Source organism: Vanellus vanellus, assembly GCF_965231255.1.
Source record: "Vanellus vanellus genome assembly, chromosome: 1".
Taxonomy (NCBI): domain Eukaryota; kingdom Metazoa; phylum Chordata; class Aves; order Charadriiformes; family Charadriidae; genus Vanellus; species Vanellus vanellus.
The window spans coordinates 100,043,903-100,070,305 of NC_138905.1; the positions used below are offsets into that span (position 1 = coordinate 100,043,903).

The following is a 26,403-nucleotide window of genomic DNA, read 5'->3' on the forward strand; positions in this document are numbered from 1 at the left end:
TGGCTGCAGCTCACTGAGAAATTCAGCTGATAGTTTGGCTGTGGGCTGCAGCTGAGCAGAGTGTGGAGCAACTAACAACTTGCAAGGTCATGTACATATGAGCTTGAGAAAAATAAAGATTGGCATGAATGCAGGAGAAAGCTGGGGGTTCCTTGCTGTTGATGTAGACCTGCGTCTGTTGAATACACTGATTGTCTTGCTTTATCTTTCCAAAGCAGTAGGGTTCACTTCTAAACAGTTTAGGTGGAAAACTCCCCCAGAAGAATTGTTCTGAGGACTTGGCTGTTCTGTAGGTGCTAGCAAAAGAAGAAAAGCCAGGAAAGTAGTAGCTGCTTGAGGCAAAATACTTAATTGAATTGAATATTCTTGAATAATTACTTGCATGGTTTGTTACTACAGATTCAGGTTACTTATACGTTGTTTTCTGACTGTTGTTTCTCTTCCTAATGGGCAATCACTGAATGCCAAGCACACTGGTGGTATGCCTGTTCCCCTGGCACTGATTGCTGCCATGTGCAATTCAAGGGCATACCTGAGGCACAGGAGACCTCTGTATGTATACCTGATGGGAAGCAACAGGGAGAAAGTTGTTAGGAAGTATGAGTTTTTTAGCGTCTTATTGTGTGCTTATATGTGAAAACAATGAGGAGTTATTACTAGATTTTGCAGACTATCATTCTCTCCACTCCTTATTTGGGCAGTGCTGTCTTAATATATTTTAAAACTGCAGAGCTGGGAGTCATAATGTTGATTGTTGTGAACAAAAGACAGAGTCCTGTCCCATCTCAAGAACTGAAGGGATACTATCTTACATGTGCTTTGCTGTGATGGAGAGGATCCCACTGGAGACAGTGCTGGCAAAACAAGTTTCAAGGGTGCTGTGATTAGTGAGAGATATCAGACTAAGTCTTCAGAGCAGAGATGTTGACTGCAAGAAAGGGCCCTGTTCTGCTAAATAAATTCTCTGGAGAAGAAAGGAAGAACTGGGGGTGATGGTGTCTTTGCTCCTGACACATACTGTTTTCAGTGTTAGTACTGAGTTAGTATGTTGGAGTTTAGAAAGAACCTGTGCTGTAAAGCTGAAGAAGCGCTTTTGAACAGGGATTTTAGTTCAAACAGAAGTAGGGCATCTGCCAAGATGCTTATCTATTGTGCTCACCTGGTTAAGCCTTTGGAAGTACTTGCTTTGTGTACTTGTCTCAGGTGTCAGAGTTCGCTGTTATATCTGTCATCTAACAGGCCGGGGTTTAGCACTTTTAGAGATAAATAGAGGACATAGCCATTTTGATTTAAAATTGGATTACCCATGGAAGTCTGACAGAGCATGTGTGACTTGAGGTTTACTTGAATATATGATATTTAATATAGAGTTTTGTGCAGTTTTAGTAAGACTTTCATCTAGTCTTAAGCATATTGCTACCAAACACTAATAACCAGTCTTTGGTCAGAGAACCACTGCCTGGGACAAAACTGCAGGCAATTTTTCAGTGGTTGGTTGAGCACAAAGATTGTCTAATGTGAAGAACAGAACTAACCCAAAACTTTGTTCAAAATTCAAACCAGTTCAAGATGCAGTCCTTTCAGCAGTGGAGAAGGTTGGTGGTGGGCTTTTTTGCTTTTCTGGGTGTCTGACAAATTCTTGTTCCAGCTTTGTTTTTTTTTTTGACTCAACAGATGGGTAGAAGAGCTAAAGCATATGTGAAGAGCAAATCTTATGCTAAGGACATATCTGTTGGGCTTAGTCATACCTTCCAATGAGAATCCTATTAGCTGTTTGGTTTAGGTTGTTAAATCTGTCTCTTTTATATTAAAAAATCAGTCCCACTGGTTCAATACGTCTGTCTTGTTGAGGAAGTATATGTACTTCTGTAAGTATATTTATTTCTCTGAGTATTACCAAGTAAACATGCCCTAACTTTTAATTGTAGGGACTGGAATAGGAATATCGGCTGTAGAACTGTTTGCTGAATCTAATTATATTTTATGTTCCTGAATATTTATGTATTTTGTGGTGTTCATTGAAGCAGTACTTCCCTTACCCTTTGTTAGACCTGTGATAACTTCCTCTGTATCTTATTTAAATTGAACTGCAATTTATTCTGAATTCTAAAAAAATTATTGATCAGTACATTCTGTATAAAAATAATTTTGATAGTTCTTTGATTTTTCTCAGTGTCAAATTTATTTTCGAGTTGGATGTTTTTATTTGTGCTATTTATACTTTGGAAGAGGGCAGAGAGAGCCAGGTGAAGAATTACCTATTCTCAGTCTGTATTTTGTGCAGCTTCTCTTTTCTCTTGGCAGTTTGTGCTTTACCCATACTGTCCAATTCAGTTTTGTAAACCAGGATGCCTCACTTCAATTGCAGATAAACTTGGGGTTAACATCTGTTTCTTTCTGTTTTACTCTGCATCTATATCACTGGGGTTTTTAATCCTGAAAATAAAAGTACAACTGGAGTTAATCATCTTTACTGTGTGTTCTGTACTGCTAACTGTTTTGATAAACAAATATTACATTGTGAGTCAGTTAACATCAGTTGACCTCAGTTACTTTTCTGATGCAGACTGGTGTCATAGAGGGTGAGTTTTTTTGAGGTGCCACATCTTGCTGCACTTTTGTTCCCTGGGTAGTCAGATCTGGACAATATTTTTAAGATGTGGTGAGGACCCCTCTGTGGAAGTAATAGTGCAAAGCAATTAGAAAACTGTATGCTTGTGCTCACATGCATGCACAGTTGCATCTTGTCATGCTTTAGGCCGAACTGGCCATCTGGTGAGTGACAGATAATCCCCCCTACCCCTCTCAAAGAGAGAGGCAGAGGAGGGAAAAAGACTTATGAGTTTAGAAGGAAATAAACTACTTTAATGAAATATTAATAACAAAATAAGAGGAAAATAATGAAATATATACAAAACTGTATCAAGCTCCCAGGACGACAGTTATGTCAGGGGCTGGCACTGGGGAAGTCCCAGACTGGACTCAGTGACAGATGGGAACTGGATTCCGGATATAGATTCAGGATCAGAGGTGGATGAACAGACAGTCCTCCTCGGATGTTGGCCATTGAAAAGAGAGCTGACCCTTTGATCCCTCAGCTTTTATACTGCGCATGAGGCAGATGGGATGGAATACCCTCTTGGTCAGTTTTGGGTCACCTGTCCTGTCCGCTCCTCCCTGCAGGTGGGACCCCACTGTGCTTTGCCACTTCGACCTTCCAATGGGGCAAATCACAAAGTTATCTGCCCTTGGGTGTTATAGCAATAAGTATAAGCAGGAGCCTCTTCTCACACCAGGCCTGGGCATCAGCTATAAGCATAGGTCTTATCACTCTGGGAGCAAACAGTGTCTGCACAATATGCTGTTAATTTCAGTAGTTAGAAGAGGCTGAGCTAAAAAGTAAAATTACTGAACAAAATTGGTCCTGTTTTACCTCACACCAGGACACATCTCTGCCTGAACACGCTGGGATTAAAGCATGCTGATGCATGGATCCGGTTGTATCTTGAAAAGCAAGTACAATTTTTGTGCAGCTTTTACTGCTGTAACACAGGTAATGAAGCTCCATGGTAACACTTGGTCAGGAAACAAAGTATTGATAATGGTTCCCAGAGCCTCGGCTAGTGTTGGATGCTTGTAACCCAGTGAGATCACAGAGACCCTTCTTTTGGGTTATTTTCAGCTTGCCTGTCTTAACAATGGGAGTATGGGGGGGGGAAGAAGCAGGGAATGGATGACCCCAATTCTCTTGTGTTTTCAGACACTGGTAACTGATGTAAGCTGTGTCTGTAAATGATTAATTATTTTTTTAAATCCTAAAGGTAGAGCTGGGAGTTCAGATTCTAGTCACTGCTGTCCCTACGTGTCGTCTCGGATCTTGAGGTAAGTGTTTACAAGCCAGACTAGTTTAGCAGTGACTCATGTACATAGCTAGCCAATGGGCTCAGTAGCCTGTCTGAAATGTGCTGTAGGCAGGGAGTGTGCCCCTGTTTTTTACAGAATATATACCTATGCTGTATAAAGCTAATGTAAATAGCATAAGCTGCCAGTGCGTAAAAACACTGGCTAAATAGCTTGCAGTAGCAGTGTTACTTTCCCCCCCCAGATACTGTTTCCCCAGGCCAGGAATCATATATACCTTAGAGGGGACTTTGGTTGCAAGAACGAGCATGATTTCACTGTGTTGCTCCCCTGGTTTAATAGATTCTTTTTTTCAGTCTGTGTGCCCTTCAGCAATGCTGCACAAGGGCACATGTGCATGTACATGCACATACATGCACAAAGTAGGTAACTTTCTGCAGTGTATAATGAGACTGCAAAAACCAGACGCATGTTCTGCAGCAAATTTATGCATGCCCTTTATACTGAGTTTTGCTGTTGCCACAAACCAGTGATTAGCTGTTCAAACAGAATCATTCCGGAATTGCACGTGGCTTAGTATTTGCTTCTTAGGAGGTACTGTTGAACCTGCATGCAGGTTTTTTAGCAGTGGAGGATAAACTCTTCCATGCTGTCTGAAGGAAAGCCAGCTTGAAACCCAGTATATGCTGCCAGCTGCTCTTGTTCCACGTGTTGCTGGAAGGTGAGCAAAATGCTGGCAAGCTCTGGGGCTGAGTAGCAGCAAGGTCACCAGTTCTTCTGATCAGTTGGGTGACGCGTCAGTCATTTTGCATTAGACTAGGAAAGTGTTTGACCAAAAAGCCTCTCTCCGACTTAAATGTAGTAAGCAGGGTCAGTTTGTCAAGTTCTTTGGTGAGGAAATGCTGGAGGGAGAAGCCAAGTGATTTTTATTTTTTTTTTTTTTTTTTTACTACTGCTGGTTAGTGTGTCCAGCTGCGGTTCTTGGGGATCCAGAGTTTAATGCTTGTTTCTGCTCTGCTTAGCTGGTAGCAGTGCCACTGCCTGAAGTCGAGACAACGTGGAATCTTCTGGAGAAGACAGTGGGAGTGAGCAAGAGCATTAACAGGTAACTTGCTGTATGGATAAGCTGTTAAGATAATCATGCTTAAAATCAACTTTCCCTTGATTTACATGTTTGCTTTAAATTAAAAGCAAAGGTTGCTTAAAGTAGAAAATGGTTGGTTGCTTTTTTGTCCTTTCTTGTATATGTCTTGTCTTCAGTAGAAATAAATACACCTTGGGGGAAGTGCAGGATGATGCAGGGTCTGCTTGAGGGAAAAGCTACTGTCAAGACATGTAGCTGTGTAGGTTTCTATCTGCAGCTTCAACAAAAATTCTGCCTTGGTGAGTAGGTACTGTTCCTTTCAGTGCCCAGTGAGAACACGTGCCTGTAGCAGAACCTGGCCAAATTTGTGAATTTATAAAAAGTTTTCAGTGTAACTACCTATGGGCTGAAATTGCATATGGTTGTGAAATAGGCAGTACTTTAGAGAGGTGAATGCTTCTCTTGTCTGCTTTGTGATTATTTTTTATTTGTTTGTTTTCAGTATTTTAAAAATAAAACAGCCTCGTTTGTTGCGAGACCCCAGTGCTTAGCCTGGCTTCTAATTTAGAAGCAGAATTGGTGATTATGCGCTGCCATATCTGCAGTGAGCAGTTACTTGGTGAAAGAAAGGAAGCGCCTGGCAGTACCTTAGGCAGTGGAGCATCAAGGTGGCTAGCCAGAGTTGCAGAAAGTGGAAACTGTCTGACACAGTGTCAGTGCAGGCTGTCCCTTTATAAGCAAGGCAGATGCCTTAGCTGCTGGATGAAGCTTTGAAAGAGTTCTGGTGACTCAGGAGATGCTGAAGAACAAACGGGTTGGCCTTCATACGAAGACTTACAGGTTTCGCTGAGATGGCCTAAACTGACCTTGACTGGCGCGTGCAAAGCCCAGATGGTATCTCATGCTTGGGTTTGAAAGGGTAATTTCTGTGTTTGATCTGTGTTTGTGGGCGCCTTTGGTGTTTCATCTCTATTACAGTCACGAGGAAGTTTGGCTAGTGTTTGTGGCAGATGCTGTTTGGGTTGCTCAGCAGAGGGGCAGACAAACAGCAGACTGAGCCACATGTCCCCCCCAGTCCCTCACTTTGTACTGCAGAGAGCACCTTGGCACTTCAGATGTTTTTGTAACTCTAAGACCAGCTCCTCTTGGGTTGAAAATTTGGGAATGCAAAGTACAGAAGAAATTGAGAGCTGAGTTGTTATCTATCATGTTGCTTCTTGCAAATACAGTTTAGGAAAAGGGAAATAAAAGACTGCCTGAGGGGATGTTCCTCCCTGCATCAAAGTAATCATCTGGCAGACTGGGTGGAGAAAAACATACATTGTTTGTTTGATGAGGTCTGTGTAAATGAGAATTAAGGATGGCAAAAATATTTTTCTTGACCTTTGTGCTATTGAGTGTTCACTTCTCTTTTTGCTCATAGCAACTGAGCAAAGGGTTGGGTTTCGGTATTCCTGGGTTTTCTTCCAGCTTGAAATTGCAAAACCTAAAATCACAAGTATAAGAAAGAAACAAAAAGCATCCTCAGAGAGGCTGGAGCAGTGGAAAGGGAGGAGGAAAGGTATGCAGTAGAGATGGTGCTGCAACTTGCCCTTTGGAACAGAAAATAAAGCTCTTTTGGTTTGGGGCTTTTTTGAGACAGAACAAATTATTACACGAAGTTCACTCTTTGAATCACATCTAGTACAAAGTTCATCTGATATGTTAAATGTAGTTCCACACTTACAAAAGTGCTGAATTGGACTTGATTGCATTCTTTGAAAGACTGCATTGGCAGCAAATAAAATACAACGTGCCAGGCATTTCTCCTGAGAAAAATAAGTCATTAGTATTTCAGCCTAAATATCTCAAATGCCAAGTTTGGGGTTTTTTTCCCCCCTCTAATTTTGCATTTCTTAGAGGAATCATGATTTGAACTCTGAAGCATTAGAAGCGGCCAGCTCATCTTGTGTGAGAGTGGTTATTGCTGGAAAACGTGTGTTGGTCATTACCAAAACAAAAATAAGTGTGTATCACAAAGATAATCCCCTTCTGGCCCTCCATAAATCTGTCTTGAAGAGTGCCCTTAGTAACAGGATTGTCTGAGGATGAATGACACAAGCTGTCTCACCAGGTTGCTTCCTTTGTTGCACACTGCAAACATGTTTATAGAGTGAGTATTTCTCACGACTGGTTTCTTCCCCTGTATGCTGGATATGTTCACTGTGCAGCCATACGCAATGCTGACAGCACTTGAAACCAGACATACTCTTCCAGGCTTTAAGGTTCAGAAGGAATCCAAAACTCGGTGTAGGTTTCCTGAAATATGTTGACAAAGGCAGAGCAAGGCTGCTGTCAGGGTAGCTTACACTAGCAACAGTCAGTGTAATTCAGAGGATCCTAGTAACTCCGCCAGGTAATCATTTGTTTTCGTAGTTCTGTATCTGGAAAGAGATTTGGCAGTGCCATCTTCGTGCCACCTGGATTTTGTGCATAAGGGGGATTGCATTCCCAGATGGTTGACTGCCATCTCCTGGAAAGAATTGCTAAAATCTAGACTACTGAAAAAATTGCTTGTTTACGGCAATAAACTAGATAATTACAATCTTTTCTTCTTGCATTTATTGCCAAGAACAAGAACTTTTGAGTGGCTTAATTTCCCTCTGCATTTAGTTCCTTCCTCCTGTCTTGGGGCTAGGTTTGTTCCCTTTCTGAGGCTGAAGGATAATGCAGGCAGTGTTAATAGCATGCACCAGGGAACCGGCTTATCAAGATCATGATTATAGTGAGATTCTGTTTACCCAGAAGTGAAATGAAAGAATCGGCCGGTGAATTTCTTCTGTGCTCTGTTACTAGTCTCGGAGCAGAAGAGGCTGTAGAAGCTGTTACAGCAATACTTTTAGCAGAGAATGAGGGAAACGAGCTGAAAATCGAGCCTCTGGAGCACACCCGAGCTCTCACTAAATGCATGTGCTTCTGTAGATGGCTAACAAGCAGTCAATTTGAAATCCTCATTTTCCTGCCCCACTGGCTGTGAGTGGTTGCTTAGAGTGCTTTAGAAAAGATGAAAAGGACAATCCTTTTTACTGCCCTTATTCCCGCTGAAATATAATACTTAATAGACAAGTATGTACTGTTGTGCTCCCTGCCTCTCAAGGGGCACGGGCTGGTAGACCCAGAGGCTCCCCAGTGTGGTGTGCCAGGTCTTTACCACGTGCTTGGTCATTGTTAGAGACGTGCAGTTGCCCTGTTCTGTTCCTGGGATATTGCTTTGCCCATATGGCTATAACAGTCTTCATGCACCCTTCGTGCCTGTGGAACCGATAGGTGGGATTTTCTTCGTGGGTCTCGACCCTTACCAAAAGTACAAAGTTTTGAAAGTGGCAAACTGAAACTGCATTGTCTGTTTAGAAGAAAACTGTGACTGCCTTCTAAAATTGCAGTGGTGACCATTATACCTGCCCAGATCACAGAGGTATTGCACTACATTCATTAAAGCTTGAGGGACATTCCTGCTACAGTACTGAGGACTGCAAATACGTGAACTGACACGGGCTCTAGGCAAAGCAAACCGAAACCAAACTCCCACATACGGACTCAAGAATGCCTTCTGTGAAGTGCAGGGGTGCATGTCCCACCTGGCTCTTCCTGAAGGCACCAGTGTGACACACCTCCCTGGGGAATGTAGACCCCCAGGGTCAATGTTAGGCTCAAGCATACACTCCAAGATACCATCTCTAACATTTCAGGGCACCACACCTTGTTGTTCCCTTCTTGGAAACTCCTGTCTGTGGTAGGACAGGAGCAGGTAGTGTCACCTGTGAGGAATCTCAAGCCCGTGCTCAGACATCTCCCTTTTCTCTGTCTTGCTGGATTCCCATCGGTCAGGACACATCTGCTCTGCCCAGTCAGTCTCGTCATTAATGCTGGTGCTGCTGTTTTCTGAACTCGAAGGTAGCTGGCATGTGTAGTTGTGTTCCCCAAGAGAGTTTAATTGGATTAGCTATGGCTTTCTGGCTCCAGGTTGAGACAGTGTTCAGACTGACTGTTTTTTTTTTTTCCAGAGCCGATAGGTCTAGGACCAGTGTTGAAAGCTGCCTTTCAGTTTCAAAAGCACTTAACAGTCCCACTAAACTATTAGCATTGGCAAGATGCCACCAAATGGGACACAGTCCAGTTCCAGCGAGGTGGTAGGGCTGTTCTTACTTTGTTGTTCTTGAATAACAACCACAAATGGCCCCCTACACTCAAACTTTTTCCCTCCTGATCTGATGGGAGCAGGATATATTAGCATTGAGTCTGAGGGAAATGTGGGCTCTTTTTTCCTCCTCTGTGTGTGTGTGTGTGTCAAGAAAAGGAAAAGGAGAATTCAGAAAATGCAAGGAATTCTCATGTCACTCTTCTCCCTGCTTGTTTTTAAGTGCCTGAGAGCGAGAAGCCAGTACCTTAGCAGGCTTTCCAGACTTCTATTTGGAATATAATTACTCCAAGACACATTTCACACTGGTTTTGATACCTGGGCAGGAGGCATCCTCCCCCAGGGTTATTCTGGATGCCTGTTATCCTGCTGAATGGATCCTGAGTGGATTTGCTGGTGTTGAAAAAACTCCGTTTGCTGTCCTATCTGTTAGCTGTCCTGTTTTAACACACCTTTAGCTGACCTGTGCTCTAGAGCACTGTTAAACATTGCAGGCATGCTAAAGGAAGGAAAACAACCTGTCTTTTAGCTTGGAGCACGTAAACTTACTGGTGTGGCAGAAAGAGCAGTAGATGTGCTGTGGGTGGTGCTAAACTGGTTTGCAGAGAACAGGGAACGGCATAAAGTGTGGAACTGTAAACTTTATACCATGGTGGGATGGCTAAGTTAGCATCTATCTGCTGGGAAACCTTTTTTTTTTTTTTTTTTGGGGGGGGGGGGTATTAGAGCTTTAAAAGTATTGTGGGTTACTGAAGAAGCTGTTAGAAAGGGTTTGAGATCAAGCCACAGTGTTGCCTTTGCCTTGCTCAAGGAGAAGGTATCCAGAGATGGTTAATAAAGCTTTAGCTGCTGAGCTCACTAAACATTCTTCCAGTTCAATGGCCTATGCAGAATGATGTGTTTAGTCAATGTTTAATTCCTAAGCAACAAATGGTGATTGTCATACTAGAAGGCACTTGTGGTGTTGACTGAAGCAATGGAGGCCAAGGATTAAAAAGGTCATGCGGGGAGATCTCTTCTGTAGCCTTAAAGATCTCTCCTCTAGGTCAGGTCCCTTCACAGCAGGAGAAAACGGGGAGAAGTTCATGCTGCCTTAAGTCCAAAAAAGGCTTCCAATAAGAAAACAAGCCCTTGTTTAAAAAAGAAAAAAAATATAGCTGTAGGGAAAAAACAAAAGGACATTTTAACTGTGGGATGATTGAGGGAAGGCAGGGGAAAGTGAGAAACTGGGAGACATCTAGCCTTGCCCTGGTGACAGGAGAGGAGCATGTAGCTGCTGCTTTGGCCAGCAGGAGTGGCAGGCTGTGACTGCCAGCAGGAAGGGGAAGGTGCAGGAGCTAAAGTGGGAGCAGCTATCGAGGAGGCTGAGGAATGCCTGTACAGCCCAGATTTGGAGAGGAGACGGAGAGAGAATTGCAAACAGTGCCCTCAGAGCAGAGGAGACCTGGGTGGGATGTCAGAAAATTCAAGTTTTCCTGTTGGATGAGCAAGAAATGAGAAGAGCCCTCTCTCAGCTGAGAGCCTCTAACCCGGCCTCGCCCTTCTCCAAGATCTGCCCACTCCCAAACAGAGATCCTACCTGTGCTTTTAGCAAATATCATGCTCTTAAAAAAAGCCACAGCCCTTGTGGCTGCACAAAGCACAGACTTCAGTGCATGTGCAATGCTTCCTGCAGAGATAACTCAAGGTTACTACCAGACACACTAGAGCGTTTATCTTGTGTTGGATAACTTGGTACTGAAGGAGGACTGTCATGGCCAGGCCCATGGTCTCTGAGCAGCTTCCAGGGCTGTTTATCCCCAAGTCTGGTCTGGTTTTGTCTGAAGCTGCTTTTTTCCAAGGACTCTGTTAGCTCAGGCTTCGTGTGGGAGTGTGACACTCCCACCTCCTGTGAAACGAGCTCAAAGCATTTGAAGTTTACAAGCCTGTTTTATAAAGTTTAGCCCAGGCCAGTAGGACTGACTTGGCTGTTTTGGCGTGCGTGCAAAGAGGATCTACAGGGGGATCCCTTCTGCATAGGTGCTAGGAGGATCAGGGTGACTTGTCCTTTATTCTCAATGTTTTATACATCAACCTGTATAATAGCAATTATTCTGTGCATTTCTAATTCTGCTGGATAAAGTACACCAGGATGTGATACAGACAGACAAGGAGTAAGTGCTGTTCAAACCACTGCACCTTCCAGATTGTGACTCAGTATTTGGGATTGCTTTGTCTTAAAGGCAGATAGAGCTAATCTTTTTTTTTTTTTGGTAGGCTGTTACTAATCCTGAGCAGGTGTAATACAGACCAGAGTTCTGATTCAGTTTCAGAAGATTCGGGCAAGACTGAGTAGATTATCTTTGATCTACCAAGACCTCCACTGCTTAACTACTAAGAGGGAGCAAGGCTGCAAGCTAGTGGCGGGGCTTACTTGTGGCCAGGGCACACTACTCCTTCCATCCTAGATATTAACTCCAGCACAGATGTAGTGGGCACCAGGAATAAACTTTCACCCATGAAACTTCCAGCTGCAAGATAGGTTTAGTACTAAATTACTGATCTGTGAGAATTTCAGTCGTGGCAATGATTTATTTTGCTGATGAGTTGATGCTCTTGTAAACTCATAGAGCAGCTCTGCAACAGTCATCCTTTATGAAGTCTTTGCCTTTTTTAAAATTTCATGCCGTTTACCTTGTGAATGAAGAATGAATGCTGGCGCATAGGACATGCTGCTTTTATACAGTATTGCTTTGCTCAGTGTATCAGCAGGAGCGAGCTGTTCCAGCAGCCAGGGTGCACATTCCAAAGCAATTAGAACAGTTTCATGAGTAAATACTGCTCAGCAGCTGATAAAATGCCTTTCAGATGTCTTCGTAAAACAGATTTAGGTGACCAGCAAAGAACTACTTTCTTTAATCTTTGCAGTCAAATGTGAAAATACTTATTTTGATTTTTAACAACTTTTTTGTTTTAAAATTGCTGTGAATTGGAAGTAGTTAATTTGTCTTGTTGGAATAGCTTGCAACAGAGTCACAGGGAAAAGAAAAGGTGATGATCACAGATTCCCCACCCCTGTCTCCTTCCCCAGGGTCCCTGTCCTCTTGGAGCATAACCACACATTGAAATCATTTGATGCTTGGCTCAGCTGGGAGGATGAAAACTTCTAGGGAGGAGGAACAAGTGGGAGGATGGAAACCATAAAAGGAGGATTTCCTCTGCCTATAAACTGGCATGTACGTAACTGCAGTTCATCTGGGAAGCTCCACAAACTTAAGCGTGCCTGTCTGCTGCTCTGAAGGAGCATGGCCGCAAGCTGTGCCGCTTCTTCCCAAACTTCTTGGACCAGCAAACTTCTTCAATCCTCAGCTTTTCCCCATGTTGTTCCTTGTCATAGAGCTTTGAATTCCCAACCTCACAACAGTGGTGTGGTCTCTAGGCCCCCTTACAGGCCCACCAGCTCGGTATTCCCCAGCTGTAAGAACACCTGACCCAGAGTACCCTTTAGGTATAAACATAAGGAGTTGGTCATTATGTACTCCAAGCCCAAAGCTAAAGATCTTTTTTTCCATAAACATGCTTTCAGAAACTAAACAAAACAGTCTTTTGGATGTGGGGGGTTGTGTTGTCGGGTTTGTGTGTTTGTGTGTGTGTTTCTTTGTCTCCCCTGTTTCTCTGGTTTTCTTTCTTTCCTATCCTTGGTACCTATTAGTGTTACTACTTTGTGTATTGATTCCTTTCTCCACGTTGCTGCTTTGTGAAGGATGGATAGAAAATTACAGAGAGAGTTTTCTTTCAAACGCATTTGCTTCTGGAGGGTGTTGCTGTGATGAGTTGCTTGGAGAAGTGATCCAAGGCACTCGCGGGAAGCTCCCAATGCAAGGACGCAGGAGGCCGAGCACGTGATTAATGACCTGGATGAGGGGACAGAGTGTATCCTCAGCAAGTTCGCTGATGATACCAAACTGGGTGGGGTGGCTGACACCCCAGAGGGCCGTGCTGCCATCCAGCGTGACCTGGACAGGCTGGAGAGCTGGGCAGAGAAGAACCTAATGAGGTTCAACAAAAGCAAGTGCAAGGTCCTGCACCTGGGGAGGAAGAATGTAAAGCACCAGTATAACTTAGGGGCGGACCTGCTGGGAAGTAGCTCTGAGGAGAAGGATCTGGGGGTCCTAGTAGACAGTAAATTATCCATGGCCCAGCAATGTGCCCTTGTTGCCAAAAAGGCCAATGGAATCCTGGGCTGCACAGGGAAGAGTGTGGCCAGTAGGTCGAAGGAGGTCATTCTCCCCCTCTACTCTGCACTGGTGAGGCCACAACTGGAATACTGTGTCCAGTTTTGGGCTCCCCAGTTCAAGAGGGACCGGGAACTGCTGGAGTGAGTCCAGCAAAGGGCAACTAAGATGATTAAGGGCTTGGAGCATCTCCCTTATGAGGAAAGGCTGAGAGAGCTGGGACTCTTTAGCTTGGAGAAGAGAAGGCTGAGGGGAGACCTTATTATGGCATACAAGTATCTAAAGAGTGGGTTGAAGGAGGATGGAGCCAGGCTCTTTTCAATGGTTCCCAGTAACAGGACGAGGGGTAATGGGCACAAGTTAGTACATAGGAAGTTCCGTTCAAATACACGGAAAATCTTCTTTACAGTGAGGGTGACAGAGCACTGGCGCAGGCTGCCCAGGGAGGTTGTGGAGTCCCCTTCCCTGGAGATTTTCAAGACCCGCCTGGATGCAGTCCTGAGTAATGTGCTCTGGGCAATCCTGCTTTAGCAGGGGAGTGGGACTAGATGATCTCTAGAGGTCCCTTCCAACTCTGAAAACTCCGTGATTCCGTGAAGGGAGAGGACCACAAGCCCTGCGAGCGAGGCTGAGTCTGGAGAGCAATGGGGAATGCAGGTGGGTACTGAGCAAAGCCAGCTGAAGTTCAGCTTGGACACTGCATGAAGCCAAACCCCAAATCTGATTGCTTTGACTGGGTAACTTCAGACCTGCACTTTGGATGCTGTTGTCCAGGAACATTGGCCTGCCGGAGTACGGGGAATAAGTAATCAGATTTGCCAGTCTACATCCCAAGCCTGTCATATAAGCATGCCCTGAACTTTAAGCATGTGTGTAGCCCTGGTCTGAATGCAGCATTTGAAAATGTGTCCTCGCTCCAGTCCTTCATCCTGATGAAGAGAACAGGATTTATAGAGAAGACTTTAAGCATAAAGTTGCTTTTTTGTTCTACACTGTCCTGGAGCACACAGAAAATGTACACAAAGATCTACTTAATTTCATTCACTCTAGCGAAGTAGGGCTAGTATTTGTTTGGGGTTTGGGTTTTTTTTGTGTGGTGTTCTGTTCTGATGTGGTTTTCCTAGGAAGGGTTGTATGTGATACGGTAGCATGAGAAATGTAAATCAAAGAACTGGGCTTGGCAGTTTTGTATGGACATTCTGTGGGGTTGCTGGTGGCACATACCTGGTAAACTTCCAGCCGTGACCAGCTGTAGGAAGATATTTCTGCTGCCTCTTGCCCAAACACTTTCCACGCCCTGCTCCCCCTTCAAGCCTGCTTCTGGAACAGCACCTCATGGTTGCATTTGGTGGAGCCCCGTTCTGCTGGAAACTTTGGCCAGCTCTGTCCTGGACCTGGAGCCTGATGTGATATCTGGATAAGTCCAATCAGATTTTTTTCTCTCCCAGTCTCCCAAGTCTATATACATAGAATATGTATTTTCACATGGCTTTTTTTAAATATCCTGAGTTAGATTAAATAGCGAAACAACTGTTGATTATGTTATGAAGCTTTATTCATGGTACGGTTTTCTTCCTCAGCTTGACTCAGTTTTAAAAAAAACAAATGCTTCTGGAATGCGGTGACTGTGCCTAAAGCTTTCCACCACTTCTGGGGCCTTCAGGTCAGAAGTGTCTTGGGTTTGGTTTGCTGTGAGTAGAAACCCGAACAAAATCATGAGCACAACCTTATTTCCACCTCTGAGCTCCACTACAGTAGAAGCAAAGGTACAAATTTTACCCAGCTGATTTGAAGAGCCCTACAGGACCTCGCTCAGTTTTAAAACCTTGTGGAAAAGCAAGAGGAAGCTTCACTAGTTTTACATTTCATTTAAAGCTGCAGTCAGAGCCTCCGCAGTACTTCCTTGCTCTGGCTTGGAGAGGGAGCTGCCTGGGCCCTCAGCCAGCTGGCGGAGGTGTAGCTTTCAGGCTTCCCCATGGAGCCCTGCTCGCTGCAGGTCAGCATCCCGGCCACGGGCAGCAGGGTTGGGTCCCGGCCAATTTGGAGTGCTACGTCCCTGCTGGGTGAGGATGCAGCAGGCCAAGACCCTAAGCTCCCAGAAGCAGGGGGAGGGTCTGTATGAACCTTGGGACCTGGTGCTTCATACCAGCATTAGCTCGGAGGGAAGGAGGGGTTTCCATCACGCAGGACTGGATGAGGGGGATTTCTGTCTCTCTTTCCTAAGACCACACTGAGTGGAACAGGGCTGAAATCTACTCCAAAGTCAGCTCTGAGCCCTCCAACTCTCAATTATATTCAGACTCGTAGATTTATTAAAATCATTATAGTAATTTTTACCTAGAGAGCATTACAGTACTCTTCAAACTGAGAAGTGTTTTGGCTGAGGAAGTCTCCAAAATCAGGCGGTGTTCAGATTGAGGCCTTTCTCTGTTTTCACAATTTTGACTATTTAGAAAAATATCATTTTATAATTAATAAACAAATTTTATAATTAATAAAGAAATATCACCTGTTATGCTTTGTAAAAAATCTATTAGTTCCTACCTACTCCAAGACTTTTGTTTTGGTGTGATGACCGGAAGTCATGCAAGTGGGCCCACATGATGTGTAATGTAATTTGAACACAAAGGAAGAACTTCCAAATTCCTTTTATGTTGACTTATGCAAAATTCACGAGTTTGGATTAGAGTTTTCTCTTGAGTCTTTTAACCACTTGAAACCTGGATGGTCCTGCTGCATCAACATAGCTGTTTGGTTCTTTGCTGTAGGCCATGGTCTTGACTTCAGGTACAAAACAGTATGATGATGTCTGCAGTTTTGGGAATCTGAATCCAGTGACCCCAGAAAAACCTGGCCTATGTCCTTGGTCTCTTGTATGCTATGTGGCAAAAGATACGTCTCTCTCACGTTTTAACTTGTTGATTTTTCCACTTTGCAAAATTCTATTTTTAATCATTTCCTGGAAAAGAGAACCTTTTAAAGCTGTTCTTTCACCTTTAATTTAGGCAAGTAGGCTGAGTGCTGCTAATATGACAATACTTAAAGGGATTAGTTAGCACATTAACAGTTTCGGTTGCTAATTTCCTGTAGAACATGGCTTTTTGGAAGTGAATAACTGCTTCTTTTCCCTAATGACCTTCAACTGCTTGTTCTGCATGGATACAGGGTATTTCCTCAATATCTGCATGAGACCAGCAAGCAGTGTGCTGAGGTAACTTGAATGGTATGGTGCTTGCACAAAAATTAGTGGTCAGCTGAGGTGCTGAGTCAGCATTAGTCACCTTATGGAAGACTATATGGATGATGATCAAGAAAAGAAAATGCTTCATGGTATGACCATGTCTTCACTTCTCAGGGAAGCCAATAGAAGCTTCTTACTCACACAATGTCCACAATGCCAAACGCTTCTCACTTAAGTTAGAACAAGCGGCAAAAATAAATTTCTCTGAGTTTCTGCTTTCACTTCCAGCTTTTTGAGAAATTTATGCTTCTTCCACCGCCTTGAATGAGGATTTGGTCCAGGTGTTCATTGCCTCCATGGTAGTTTTCTTGCACTTATATGTAAAGCTAAGTAGCTGCAGCATACAGATGCTTCAGCTGGAATGGCAGGAAGCTACTTGCTTTTCCAATGTCCCAGATGCTTGTAGTTTCAATGCGCATTCATAATAGGGATATTGATCTCTGGGTTCCCATGAAACAGCTGTATGCTTCTCAGATGTGGCAGGTTGCGAAGCATAGAATGCTGGAGGACAAGAGGTAATGTATTTGTGGTTGAAGCACAGAGTAAAACCGAGTCAGAGTTCCTCCTTAGGAAATGTTTGCCAAGAAGATATTTCACATGTAGTCACAGAATATTCATCCCATCTTTTCTGCTGCAAATGTCTAATAGTTTGTCCCATTAGAGGAACAAACATCTCTGGCTGTTCCTTCAGAAGGAAGGTAGTAAAGCTCAACAAGAGGCTAGAATTAAAATCCTCATGGACATTCAGCATCTTACATAGCCTACTGGATTCCCTCCTGCATGTGTTTCAGAAGAGTTCTTGCCTCTAATCTGGAGTATGTCCTTTCAGTATCTGTTGCCAAATTACACCACTTTTATCTTGGGTGAAGCTTTAACATGGTTTTCTTCAGTATCAATTCCCATTGCTGCTCTCAGTCCTGGTCTCCCACCACTTCATCTCCTTAAAGCTCACTTGTGATCTGAAATATTTTTTTGGAAGTTAGGTATTCAGGACAAAGTAATAAAAAGAAGGCCTTGCAGCATCCTCTGTTTAACAAAAGGTTAACAAATCCAAAAATAGCTCCTCAAAGCTGTGGGTGATTTCAGGCCAGGTTTGCATTTTTCAAATTCTCACTTTACCTTATTTGTCCATGCAAAATAGGATCCAGCGGTCCCTGGGGACTCGGCTGTGCGGAGATGGGGCTTTGTTAAGATGAAAGTATGTGCTTTTTATTTCGGAGACACATGGCTAAATATGGGCTGTGTTAATAACAAATGAGTCTGTTTTCTGGCAGAGTTACAAATTCCCAATGTCCCTCAAGTTAAAAGGCAAATGCGCAGCAGCCCTTTAGCATGAGGCTTTGTGACTTTGACAGCCACTCTATTGGAAGGAGGGGGGGGAGCGGAGGGATATGCCAACACTGACAGTGATGAAGCTTGTTTTGATTTCAGTGAGAAGTAGTTTGGGTACAAGATAGCTAGAGTTGTCTAAAACAATTTGAAATGAAACCAAGCAGGCCAGAGAATGAGAGTTGAGTAACTTTTGTAAGCTGGGACTGTATGTCATCCTTTTTTCTTTTTTGCTATAGTTTTTCTTTTTTCAGTAGTCTTTTTCCTGTGAACAACTATTCCCCATCTGAAAAGTACATGTAGACAAAACATAAGATGGCCAAACAATACGCATAGTTTTAGGGAATAAATATTGACTTGGGATCTGATACTGGTCTAGTGATACAATTGAGGTGTGCCTTAAAATGTAGCTCTTGGGACAGGAACCATATCAGATTAAAAAACCTCTGCTGGCTGCACGCTTTATTTACCTATTCACAAGTGTTGTAACTAAAGTATTGCCCCTCAGTGCTTTGTTAGGTATGAAACCTGTTGATGCTTGGGCTGAGGTGAAGAGCACAGGGTAGATATTAAAGGAGAAGAACAGATATATTAAAGCCCATGTTGCATAAAGGTATAACCACTTTAAGTCTAACAGCAAGGTTGGGGAATTCTTGCAGGAGCACAGGGAGGGTATGGCCAGAAGCTGACAGGGAGCCGTCAGGCCCAGAGCAGATGCCAGGGAAAAGGCGTAGGTAGTGAAACAGCTCCTACTGCTTGCTTGGGCACTGCTGATGGGCCAATATAAGCTAGATCCTCATGCTAGTTAACAAAGAGATTCAGCTCCTCAGAAATAATTGCAGGCTAAAATCCTTATAGATGGTTCTCTGCTTACCACTCCCCACCCCCAACCTCCCACCCCCCCAAAAAAAAAAAAAACCTTTAAAAAAAAAAAAAAAACAACTAAAAAAACCAAACAACCCCGAACACCACCACCAAAAAAAAAAAAAAAAAAAAAAAAACACAGCAGAAGTTCAACTTTTCTATTAAGTGGGAATCATGGAAGAAGGGCTGAGAGGGTAGGTTCCAGTGAGACTTCGATTAGGAACACATTACATCTCAAGGTCAGTTGCTTCACAAGCTTCCTATGCAGGTGTTGAAAACATGAATTGTCTGAAATGCTTTTTGGAGATGTTGAAAACAAGACAGCCACAAGAGCTTGCAGGCATGCCAGTGATATGGTGTGTCTTTAGTGAGACCTGGACAGGCTAACGAGTTAGGCAGACAGGAGCATAATGATGTTCAGCAAGGGCAAGTGTAGGGTCCTGCAGCTAGGGAGAAATAACCTTAGGGGTTGACCTGCTGCAGAGGGGGACCTGGGGGTTCTGGTGGACAAGTTGACTGTGAGCCAGCAATGTGCCCTTGTGGCCAAGAAGGCCAATGGTATGCTGGGATGCATTAAAGAGTGTGGCCAGCAGGTCGAGAGAGGTTATCCTCCCCCTCTACTCAGCTCTGGTGAGGCAGCATCTGGAGTAATGGGCTCCCTACTTCAATAAAGACAAGGAACTACTGGAGATAGTCCAGCAGAGGGCTACGAAGGTGATCGAGGGACTGAGGCATCTCTCTTATGAGGAAAGGCTGAGAGACCTGGGTCTGTTCAGCCTGGAGAAGAGAAGACTGAGAGGGGGTCTCATCCATGCTTATCAATATCTAAAGGGCGGGTGTCAAGAGGATGGGGCCAGACTCTTTTCAGTGGTGCCAGCAACAGGACAAGGGGCAACAGGCACAAACTGGAACACAGGAAATTCCATCTGAACGTGAGGAAAAACTTCTTTTGAGGGTGACAGAGCACTGGAACAGGCTGCCCAAGAGAGGTTGTGGAGTCTCCTTCGCTGGAGATACTCAAAACCTGCCTGGATGTGTTCCTGTCCAACCTGCTCTAGGTGAGACTGCTTTTGCAGGGGGGGTTGGAATTAGATGATCCCTGAAGGTCCCCTCAACCCCTACTGTTCTGTGATGTCAGTGCAGCTGCATCATGAAAAGAAGCAGATGGGTGATCAGTCGCACCATGGCTGCAACACCCTGTTTTGATATGCGTTCTTGAGAAAGTAATTTTAAACTTGCCACAGTCTCCTCGTGCATTTATATATTACCACCTGGATTGTACAAATCTACAATGTAGAGATGATTGAAATTTTCTTGAGCAGAGTCTTGCAGAAAAGGATTTTACTGAAAAATAACAATTTCACTTAAAGGAAAACTCATTCTGGAAAGTTACTTTGGGGTTTTCTTGCTCTCTCCATTCAAAATATTTTCCATGAAAAGATGAGAAGGATTTTAAAGTTAAGGAGTCTTGATTTCTGATTTTCTGTGAATATTTGTACTTTGTGGTGGAATGGGGGAGAGTATTGGTTCTCATAAGTGTTGTGTGGATTAAAGTCTTGGCAGACCTTTGAACATGTGAAATGTTACAAAACCTCTGTTATTATTGATGTGAATGACATTCTCAGTCTTTTTTTAAATGGTTTTGAAAGCCAGAGAGCAAAGAACTCCAAAAAAGTCAAGTGCTGGTGTTCTTACTCAAATGTATTTGTATGTCCAAGGGCAACGTAACTTTTCTGGCCACTCATTTTTATTTTTTTTTTTTCTCTTCAGTGCCCAGGTTTGTACCTGTATATTTGTAGGAGTGAATGACTTTGGTCAGAGTTGCAGGTGGTTCAGGACTATCTCAAGTTACACTCGAGGCCTCTCAGGCTCCACACCAGGATTAAGGACCTTGTCCTGGAAGTTTTGCTGTAACTTTTCATCACAGCTGGTGCTGTTTTTACACCACTGTTGCATGATGATGAGCTGATATTAGGAGAAGATGACTGCTGAGGACTGATTTCACTTGGCTGTATGACTGTTATAACTTTGAAATGTGTGATAACCTGTTTAGGAGTCTGCTCTGGACTGAAGTCCTGAGGTGGCTGGAGAAGGGGTGAGTGAAGGACTGAGAGCTGAATATAATCAAAGTCGCCTTAAAATGGTGGTTTATTTTACTCTCTATGGCCAATATCCAAGGTCAGTGATTTGACAATTTCTTCTTCTGCATCGTATCTACAGACAAGCTATAGGATTATAATAAACTGTATCTTCTCATGCACTCAGACTGTCAAGAAACTATATGTCTATGCAAAGGTGGGGAAGCAGCAGGCTTGTGGCTTTTCCCAGGGGAAATACCTGAGTAGGAGCCAATCTATTCCTCTAGCTTGGGCAAAGTGTGCCACAGAAATGAAACCGCTCCTGCCACCCCCTTGGGCTTTTTAGTAAGCTTCGGTAACATGGTTATCACATTTCTGTAATACTAATGTTATCGCTGTTCATGTTGCCTCTGTTTTGACTCTGAGCACCGCCCACGTTCTCAGAGCGTGGAGATGGTTTGCGAGGCTTTCTCTGCACTTGCTGGTTGTGCCCACGTACTGAGGAGGTACGTTGGGACAAGGCTGGGATTCATGCCTGAAATGCCTGGTGCATACCAACAAACCCACTCCCACTGCCTGTCTGTTTGGAGGAGGCACTGGCAGACCCAAGGGCCCTCATGGCCTCTGATAAGTTAATTACGGGTGGTTTAGGTGTTTATGGGGTGGAATGTGCCTCCTGTTCAGCATCTGACCTATGCTGAGAAGCTGCCTTTGAGACGTTGTTTCGTGGGTGAATGGTTTAAAGTGTCTGTGCAGAATCGAAAGAGGTTTGAATGATGTGTTATCAGCGCTCCTTTAGAACACTGAGGCATCTTTACTGTCTGTTTTAAAATATTAACAAGCAACAGTGCATTGGAGCTGGGCATGTCAGCTCGTCAGGCACAAGGGTTCCTACAAAGCAGCCGTGTAGCCCCCTTAAAACTAGTATTTTGTGTGTGTAATTGCACTGCTGCTAATTACAAGGTAGTCATTGTTTGTAACCTCATCTACCCTTCCGACTTCCTCTTGGAAGGACGGGCACGGCTCCATCTCCCCGAGGCAACTGGAGGCAACGTGCTGTGGCTGATGGTGGTTGGCCGCACCAGCCAAAGCGTGACACTTGGGAGGGCAATATCCGAGTCGAGACCCAGCGCTTCCTCTCCAGATAGTCCTAAGTGACAGCAGGACAGGGAGAACAGCCCGTCACGTGGAAGGGGAGGCTTGCAGGACAAGCAGTAGCCTTAGGGAATGAGATCTTGTCCAACATACAGAAAAAAACCTTATTCTGTAGTAACGTAGAATATGAACTCCAAGCAGAATAGTTAATTTGAAACAACTCCATGGATAAATAAGTGTTAGATTTTAAGAACTGGGGAATAGTTTCTTTCAGGAAATGAGAAGAAAGAAGGGAAGCGTGCTTTTCCTTTGGAAACAATATGTGGGATTTGGATTACCAGATAGCAGCTGTATTGATGCAGACACAATAGCTGTCTGCCGAGAACATGCAGGCAGCTTAAGGATGAAATTGCAATGCTCCCAGCAAACACTGGTATTCACTGTGGGAGGCACTGCTGATGGCCTTGAATAAGGCCTTTTCCAAGTAGAAGGTTTCTCCAGCATTACAGCTTGACATGCTTGGGAAAGCTTTGAGTGGGTTTTCTGTAGGATAGAGAATGCAGTTTTATCGAAATTGAAACACTTCCTATGAAATTGTGGATCTTGGAAAAAAAGAAAAAAATAGTTGATGGAAATTGGTGGGATTAGTTTCCTTTATTTGTTTTTAGCTGAATTAAATCAGAATATCTCACTTTGAAATGAAACTTCTATACCTAATCAGTCATGTTTTGCGAAAGTGGTATGTTTTGTTTGTTAGAGTTGTTTTAAGATGCATTTCAAAGTGAAGAAAGAATGTTTGAGACAATGTTTCCCTTGACTGAAATCAGAAATTTGCATCTAAAAGAGAATTTTATCGGTCTTAAATTGGAATTGGGACTTTTTTCAGCCTTTCAGTCTTGAGACTGAATTATTCTTAAACATCACGATGTTTTTCGAGAACAGAAACTGATTCTTGACTGGCTTATCTACAACAAAGGCTTTAATTCAAATATCTGCCAACTGCTAAAAAGCCTCAGGGACGCTAGTCTCTTAATTATTTCATTTAGGCTGCTAACCTCTGAACTTTAAATAGCATCCCTCCTCTCCAGTCACAGCATTTCACCAAGAGCTTATTGTACTATGCGTGAAGAAGGAACAGGCAGAGGAGATATAACCAGCCCAACGTCACCCAGCTCATGTAGGCTTGACTGGGTTTAGACTCCCAGGAAAGAAAAAAAATAATGGTGCAGCACGTGATAAGCGATGCAGGATCAAAACCCATGTCCTCGTGAGTGATCACAGAGGGACAGACTGGTGTAGCTTTTCATCAGTGTGACTGTACTAATGTTGGGGTGTCATGGATGCCTTGTCTGCCATTGCTGGCTGGTGGATCCAGCAGCTCTGCCTCATTTCTTGGGGCTGATTGATTGATACGGTAGGCACAAAAGAGGGGAAGAGGGAAGGAGGTGGCTGTAAACACTGAAACACCACTTGCAGGAGAGCCTGCAGGTCCACGACTTGCCTTCTCCACTCTTCTGTGAACAATGACGTTTGGAAGGGGTTGATAGTTATATCATTGTCATTATATCATTGGCACCTCAGGGTGCAGCTCAGTCTGGGTGGAGCTGTTATTTTGGGCTCTGTGCACATCTTGCTGCTTAAAGCAGGGGGAGCAGCAACCTTGATGGAGAGCAGAGCCTTTTCCAGAGCTGAACCTCGGGGGAGCAATGTAAGTATCTGCTAGAGGTGTTGCTGGGGAAGAGGGAGGAGTATGAATAGGACTCTCCTTAATAGCTTCCTGCAACACGAGGGAACATACTTTAAAGTTATCACTTTTGTGGATACCTCTTTGTCTGCTTGATATGCTCATTGTCCTCAGAAACATAGGCAGGGTAGTGAGGACACTGGTGTTCAGTTATGCTGTAGTGGTCCAGGAGGATATCACAGTCAGATGGGAAAACCATGAGATGAAAAGATTCAAAGTATGTTTTTGATGGGGAAATGAAGTGTGAGAGACAAAGCGGGAGTGGAAATGAGAAATCCCCGACCGGCATACCTTGCTTTAGGAGGAATCAGCGGAGGCCCCCTCCTCGGCAGCGGGGCCAACGGCCTCCAGCAGATTGGAAAATCATCGTGGACTGAGTGTTGAGCAAAACACAGGGCCTGGGAAAGGGCATGTTCTTCAGTGGGGTTTGAGAGCTGTTTCCCTCTGTCTATTCTTGTCTTGCATAAACATTCTAAACTGGCACCAGTCTGTAGCCAGTTGCTGCCAATGTTGCATATTTTACATGTACCGGCTTTTCGTCAATGTGACTTAGAACTGCTTAGATCTGAAATTTAGGTTTAATTTTAAAACTGGAGGGATAGCTTATAAGCTTTTGTGTAAAAGGAAATGTTGTAGTACACGCTTATTTTTAAACATGTTTTGGCATTGCAAAGTGATGTGAATCAACCACTGATTCTCACATTGTACCTAGAAATAGGAAAGGCTATATGGAAGAGTTGGATAACACTGAAATGTAAAAGGTTAAGCTAGCAGCGCAAAGAGGGTTAACACAAGTAAAAAATAACATCATTTATAAGGATGCAGAGCTGTTTGATCAGACCTGCTACTGTGTCTGCCTGTCTCTTCTGCCTGAAAACTCTTTGTATCTGTTGTCCAACTTTGATTAAGTGTGATAGAGGGAGGAAGGTACTCAACGTAATTAAATTTTGCCAAGCTTTGTGAAAGCCAATGCAAGGGTGGAAAAGCCATTGCTGTCCCCCAGAGAGAGCTTAGAGGTGATTGCAACCTTTCATAGGCACCAGAGAATCCATGCAGGGGAGCCTTAGTGAACGCCTACGCAGCAGGGAAAGCCGCCTTGGGAGGTTGCTATCCCCCCTGGGGCTTCATCAGCCCCCATCGCCTCAGGAACTGCTTCTAGTATAGCTGAGAGATCCCTGTGTAGTGAGAGAGGAGCACAGGCAGTGTTTGAAGACGTGTGGAGATGCCATAAGGCTTTGTAAAAAGCAATTTTAAATTAAATAGAAGCAATAAAAAGCAAATAAAAAGAAGCAATTCAAGAGCAAGCAGCTATGTGTGTAGCCAGAGTCTGTTGCTATCCCTGCCTGTCTCCCTTGCATCTGTGGCTGGTGCCACCACCACTTTGTCACCCCACCGGTCAGGGGGTGAAGCAGCCAGTCACTTCCACCTTTGTACTGGGGGTAAGCTCCGCTCTTTTAGCGGGTTTATGGAAAATATTTGTAGTGGGATGGTCACGCAGCGATGTGTTGAGCAGAGCCCTGTTTGTTGGAGGATGGAGATGGCAGAGTGTGGCAATGGTGATGGGCACTGCCCTTCCATGCAAGCCCAAAGGTAATACATACCCAAACTACTATGGACAGAATCACAGAATGGTCAGGGTTGGAAGGGACCTCTAGAGATCTTCTAGTCCAACCCGCAAAACATGTTAACATCAGGACACAGAGTTAAGATTGCTCAGTTGTCTGAGCTCCTATTGGCAACGCAGCAGGGGGTAAAAATCATGCCTGTAGCAACAAATGTGAAGTCAAGATGTGCAAATTCCCACCCTGGGGATTGTTGCATCAGCGTATGAAGCAGTTATTAAATTGCAGAGAGAACGTGCTGGACTCTCCACTGCTTGTTGTCTGCAATTTCAGACACACATTATTAAGTTCATGAATATTATTAATAGTAATTCTCTGGCCCATGTTCTGGGGAGAGGATAGATTTAAAGCTACCTCTGTCTTTAAAAATTCTGTAAATGCGTAAAAAGTGGAAGGGGCTGGGGGCGGGGAAGGAGAGAGGACAAGGTGCCTTTTACAAGGTTGCATTTTGTAGATGCAAATTGTAACACGCTTCTGCACACTTTTCCTAGTACTACTACTCTCCCAGTACTAGATGGTGGAGTTGGTCATTGGGCCTGGTAAGGAGTGGTGCAATTTGGAGGTGCCGCATAACTTGGCTCTCAGGCATCTCATTGCTGTGCTGGGTCTCAGAGGGCTCATTTGTCCTTGCCATGGGAATCAGCTGTGATTGCCTTTCAGGTGAGGGCAGACTTTCAGTGGGAGAGGGCAACTCTTTGGGAGGGGTGAAAAAATAACTCCTGCAAGCTTGTGGAGGCTTGTGTAGAGCCAGCTCAGTGTTGGGTGATGAGCCTGGTGTTGGTACTTCGTCTTCCTTACAGCTGATCTAAGTCTCACCTTTGTGCTTACAGGGGAGGAACTTGCTCCAAAGTGACCTGTAGCCTGTGCCAGGGTGGTATGCGACAGTGCTGGGATGATGCTCAACGAGAGCGAACTTAAAGTATCCCACACCGTGGTGGCTGAGTTATAAAATGGCGTAAAGCCTGTTCTTTAGCAAGCAGAGCTTGCATATTCCCGGTGATGGCCAAAATATATTTTGCTGTGGCAGGAAACCCTGCTGCAGCAGCAGTACAGTGTAAATGGTGGTTTTGCTGCTGACAGTTTTCACTGTGGAA

At 44.0% G+C, this 26,403-nt stretch overlaps 1 protein-coding gene across 1 annotated transcript in view; it reads left to right on the top strand.

Moving 5' to 3' along the window:
- The first annotated feature begins 4,857 nt into the window (after positions 1–4,857).
- Positions 4,858–26,403, top strand: part of PHLDB2 (pleckstrin homology like domain family B member 2) — a 129,782-nt gene continuing 108,236 nt past the window's right edge. Inside the window, exon 1 of the mRNA XM_082479143.1 lies at positions 4,858–4,966. The gene's annotated coding sequence lies outside the window, so the exon portion shown is untranslated. The remainder of the gene's footprint in view (positions 4,967–26,403) is intronic.